Below are 5,717 nucleotides of genomic sequence, written 5' to 3' on the forward strand. Positions count from 1 at the left end.
ACTTATTTATTCATGAGAGAGAGAGAGAGAGGCAGAGACATAGAGGGAGAAGCAGGCTCCCTGCATGGAGCCTGATGTGGGACTCGATCCTGGAACTCCAGGATCACGCCCTGAGCCAAAGGCAGATGCTCAATCGCTGAGCCACCCAGGCATCCCTAATATGAACATTTTAACAATATTAATTGTTCCTGTCCATGAGCATAGAATGTCTTTTTATTTGTGTCATCTTTAATTTCTTTCATTAGTGTCTTACTGATTCAACATAAAAGTCTCTAACTTCCTTGCTTAAATTTATTCCTAGGTATTTTATTCTTTTTGATGTAATTATAAATGGTATTGCTCTCTTAATTTCTCTTTTTGCTAGTTATATTTAGTATATAGAAACACAACAGATTTGCATATTGATTTTGTATCTTGCAATATTACTGAATTTGTTTATTCTAACCTCTTTTCAGTGACTTCTTCAGGGTCTTCTATATGTAATGTCATCTGCAAATAGTGACACTTTTACTTCTTCCTTTGAAATTTGGTTGCATTTTATTTCTTTTTCTTTCCTAATTGCTCTAGCTAGGATATCCAATATCATGTTGGATAAAAGTGGCCACAGTGACCCATTCTTATTGTGTTCCTGATTTTAGAGGAAAAGAGTTCAGGTTTCACAGTTAAGTATGTCTTACATACTTACACAGTTAATATATTGTTGAATTCTGTTTGCTAGGGCACCTGGGTGGCTCAGTGGTTGAGCATCTGCCTTTGGCTCAGGTCGTGATCCCGGGGTCCTGGCATCGAGGGGAGGGAAGAAGAAGGGAGCCTGCTTCTTCCTCTGCCTACGTCTCTGTCTCTGTGTGACTCTCATGAATAAATAAATTAAATCTTTAAAAAAATAAAATAAAAAGAATTCCATTTGCTAATATTTTGTTGAGAATTTTTGCATCTGTGTTCATAAAAGACTTTAGCCTGTAACTTTTTTTCTTGTGGCATCCTTGTTGGTTTTGGTATGGTATCAGGGTAATGCTCACTTCATAAAATGAATTTAGTAGGTTAACTCCTATCTTTGGATGAATTTGAAAAGTGTTGGTATTCTTTTTAATTTTTTTAAAAGATTTTATTTATTTATTCATGAGAGACAATGTTAAATGTTTGGTAGAACTCACCAGTGAAGGTTTTTGTTTTTGATTACTGATTTACTCTCCTTACTAGTTATCAGTCTGTTAAGATTTTTTTGTTTTATGATACAGTCTTAGTAGGCTCTGTTTCTAGGAATTTATTCATTTCTTCTAGGTTGTCCAATTTGTTGGTATATGATTATTCATACTAGTCTATTATAATCCTCTGTATTTCTGTAGTATCAGTTGTTACATCTCCTCATTAATTTCTGATTTTAGTTGAGTCCTGTCTCTTGTTTTGGTTAGTCTGAATAAAGGTTTGTCCATTTTGCTTATCTTTTCAGAGAATCAGCTCTAAGTTTTACCAGTCTTTCCTGTTTTTAATTTCTATATCATTTACTTCTACTCTAATCTTTGTTATTTCCTTCTATCTACTGACTTTGGACTTCATTTGTTCTTTTTCCCTAGTTTTTGAGATACATAAAGTTAGATTGTTTGAGATTTTTCTTATTTCTTGAAGACATTTATCATTGTGAACTTACCTGTAAAACTGTTTTTGCTGCATCACATAAATTTGTGTGTTATATTTCCATTTTTGTTTGCTTCGGGATATTTTTTATTTTATAAAAAATTTTTCTGGGGTGCCTAGGTGGTTCAGTTGGTAGAGCATGCAACTTTTATCCCTTAGTCCAGAGTTCAAGCCCCATGTTAGGTATGGAGCCTATTTTAAAATAAATAAATAAATAAAATTAAAATGGGTGAATACTGTCTTTAAATATTTTTTTTCTTTAATCTACTGGTTGTTCAGTAGCAGGTTTAATCTCTACATATTGTCAGTTTTCCAGCTTTTTTGTGAAATTAACTTTTAGTTCTATATTGCTGTGGTTGGAAAAAATGATTTCAGTCCTCTTAAATTGATTATGACTTGTTTTGTAGTCAATATCTGATCTATTCTAGAAAATGTTCTATGTGCACTTGAGAAGAAAGTGTATTGTCTTTCTTTTGGATGGAATGTTCTATATATACAGTTAAGTCCATCTAGTCTGGTGCTTCATTTAAGGCTGATGTTTCCATATTGATTTTCTGTCTGGGTGATCTATCCATTGGTGTAAGTGAGGTATTAAAGTCCCCTACAATTACTGTATTGCTGTCTGTTTCTCCATTTAAGTCTGTTAATATTTGCTTTATATATTAGGTGCTCCTATAAATATTTATAAATGTTATATCCTCCTACTGGATTTATCCCTTCAACATTATATAATGCCCTAATTTGTTTCTTATTATAGTCTTTGTATTAAAATTGATTTTGTCTGATATAAGTGTAGCTACCGCTTTCTTTTGATTTCTATTTGCATGGAATGTATTTTTCTGTGCCTTCACTTTCAGCTTATGTATGTCATTACATTTGAAGTGAGTCTCTTATAGGCAGCATATAGATGAGTCTTGTTGTTTTACCCATCGAGCCACTCTATTATGCCTTTTTTTTTTTTTTTAAGTAAGCTCTACACTCAGTGTAGGGCTCCTGAATTCATGACCCTGAGATCAAAAGTCACATACTCTACTGACTCAGCCAGCCAGGTGCCCCACCACTCTGTATCTTTTGATTGGGGAATTTACTTTGTTTTACAGTTAATTAGTGATAGGTATATACTTGTTGCCATTGTGTTCATTGTTTTCTGGCCATTTTTATAGTTCCTTTCTTCTCTTGCCCTCTTCATTTGTGGTTTGATGACTATCTTTAGTGTTATGCTTATATTTCTTTCACTTTATCTTTTGTGTATTTACTATAGATTTTTTTGTGTGTGGTTGCCCTGATGTTTACATATAACACCTTTAAGAGTCTATTTTAAGTTGATAATAGCTTAAGTTTGATCCCATTCTGAATCCCAACATTTTAACTGCACGTCTTACATTTTATGTACATTTTAAGGCTTTTGTCATATTACCAGATTTCATTTATTAATTTTATACTTAGCATTCCTGAAGCTGAGCTCCACTTTATTTTGTATATGAAGCTAAAACACAGTAAGGTACTATTATAAAGTGTTATATATAACACAGTAAGGTACTATTATTAAAATGTATAAAAAGTATACTTGTTATTACATTATTAATTATTATTACCACTGTGTGAACTGAGTGTCCCATTAAACTCTGTAAATATAACAGCTTAGAGGAATAGGAGCTAGTACAGTATGTTTTTAGCCCAAAGTAGAAATTTTACCAGAACATTGTCCATTGGTGCAGCAGGGTGGTGATGATTATATGCTCTGGATAGGAAGGTAATGGTAATGTGCAGATGTTGTGTTAGATTGTTAGGATGATGGGTGGTGGTGGTGGTTCCTCCACTCCAGATTTCTTTAAGTTGCTTTTTCAGTAGCATTCATTAATCTACAATGTGCCCTCTAATAAGCAGCTCAAAATTTTCTCCTAGCCGGTAAAGCTAAAACCTGTTTTTCTAGTTGAAAATAATCTTATTGAACTCCTTATGGAAAAACAAGTATTTATTACATTTGTGGTATTTGTGATGCTTGAGCCAGCCCCACCTTAAACCTCATTTCTTTGAGTGAAATTTCATTTCTTTAATCTAAATTTTATAAAGACAAAATTCTAGAGCTTAAATATTTACTTATATTGCCCAGCTTTTCTCCCCTGCTTCTTTTAGCATTTGATGGAAATCCTTTCTGAAAGCCATGTTTTTAAATGGTTTATACAGTTGTTTCCTGTGGGTGATAGAATTACTTTTCTTTGTATTCTAAATTATCTCTGGTGAGTTTATGCTGTTTTCATAAAATATATATTAATCTGGCGTTCCCACAATTACCTTCTCAGGTTAAATAATTTGCTAGAATGGCTCACAGAACTCAGGAAACCAGTTTACTTACCTTACGAGTGTATCATAAAGGTTACAATGCAAGAATGATCAGATAGAAGGGTTACACAGGGCATGGTATGTAGTGGAGGGGTGCAAAGTTTCCCTTTTTCTCTGGGTGTGCCACTTTCCCAGCACCTCGAGGGATTCACCAATTAGAAAGCTCTCTCAACCCCATTGTTTAGTTTTTATGGAGGTTCCATTCTGTAGACATGAATGAATAAATCATTGGCCACTGGTGATTAACTCTATCTCCAGCCCCTCTCCTGGCTGGAGGTTAAGGGGAGCTGAAAGTTCTAGCTCTCTAATTATATGGTCAAATTCTGGCAACCAGGCCCTATCCTGAAGCTCTGTAGGGGCCCACCAAAATCACCTCATTAGCATAAACTCAGGTTTATTATTAATAATAAATGACATTTCTCTCCTATGTCTCAGGAAATTCCAAGGGTTTTAGAATTTCTGTGCCAGGACCTGGAATGAAGAATAATTACATATTTCTTATTATGTCACAATACCCATTGTGCCTGCCATGGTGTGTTGCATGTATTTGAGATGATTTAATTGAATATGGAGCTCATTACTTTGTATGGTAGCAGAATTTAGCTGCCATGTATTAGCAGATTCAGTTGCTGCATGATTCTTTATATTGAACTAACCTCTACTTCACTGTGGTGTTCACCCATAGTTTTGTTCTCTAGAGCAGGACACCAGTCTGCTTAATCTTCTGAAAGATTGCCTTTCAGATAAAGTGTTGTATGGAAACCAGCTCTATCACTAGCTTACTTCTGGAGTACATCAACTTGAAAACAGGTAGCCAAGCTGAGGATAATGTAATTATTCTCTACAACCCCAAAATTGTGGAGTTAAAGCCTCCTGGTGCTAATACACCACTTGCACTGTTGTTCTATTTCTACTTTTCCCCTGGAAACCTGTATCAGTTTACAGAAATAATCTTTTGGGAGCATCCCTGTCTACTCTTCCGTCTTTCTGGTATCCAGCTAAGTTAAGAGCGTCATTGTGAATATTCCATTTGGCAAGCTATTTGTAATACATTTGCTTGTAACTAAACAGTTAAACCTAAAGCAAACAGAATGCTGTACTTTGATATATAGAGCCCTTTTATGTTTTTTGATTTGACATCTTACGAGACCATAGAATAAAAAGTGTTTACTCTCTGAAGGCAGATAATTTCCAGGCAATGAGAAAACAGATTTATATCTCCCATGTGATTGTGCCCATTAATATTTGTAAGCTTTACAAATATCATTGGTTCCTGATGGCATCCCTGAGCTGCTCCAGAATTTAGATGGTGTGAAGGTCCATACAATTTGTGGTACTGATGTCATCGTAAGCCATTCTGATGCATAGTCAGGCCAGGGAACCACTGGCTAAAGAAGGTGATAATGGGGTTGACTAGAGCAGGAGGATGCTTTTTCTGAGAAATATTAAGAGTTAATATGATGAGTAGGGCCAAATCATATGAGGTAAGACCAGGCTGAAGAGTTCAAAGTTGAAGCAGTAGGCAGTAGAGAATGTGTCACTGGGTTAGTCAACAGATGTGTTACAAGCAGGATTCTAAGCAGGGTATGCAGGAAGGAAAGGCAGCAATAAGAACCAAGCTAGGAGACAGTTAAAGAGAACTGAGAAACCGTAACATCACTATGAGAATCTTACAGGGGAGTAGGCATTTTGTTAGGGCTGCTTTGTCTAAGATGTGAATTAGTAAACTGATGATCTGA

General features: G+C 35.1%; 2 protein-coding genes across 2 annotated transcripts in view; both read left to right on the forward strand.

Annotated features, from left to right (window-relative positions):
- The window catches only part of SMIM14 (small integral membrane protein 14), an 82,208-nt gene that overhangs the window by 67,298 nt on the left and 9,193 nt on the right, over nt 1-5,717 (forward strand). The gene's annotated exons all lie outside the window — the stretch shown is intronic.
- Nucleotides 1-5,717, forward strand: part of UGDH (UDP-glucose 6-dehydrogenase) — a 91,909-nt gene that overhangs the window by 29,652 nt on the left and 56,540 nt on the right. The window lies entirely within an intron of this gene.

The sequence above is a fragment of the Vulpes vulpes genome, chromosome 14, assembly GCF_048418805.1.
Source record: "Vulpes vulpes isolate BD-2025 chromosome 14, VulVul3, whole genome shotgun sequence".
Classification (NCBI taxonomy): domain Eukaryota; kingdom Metazoa; phylum Chordata; class Mammalia; order Carnivora; family Canidae; genus Vulpes; species Vulpes vulpes.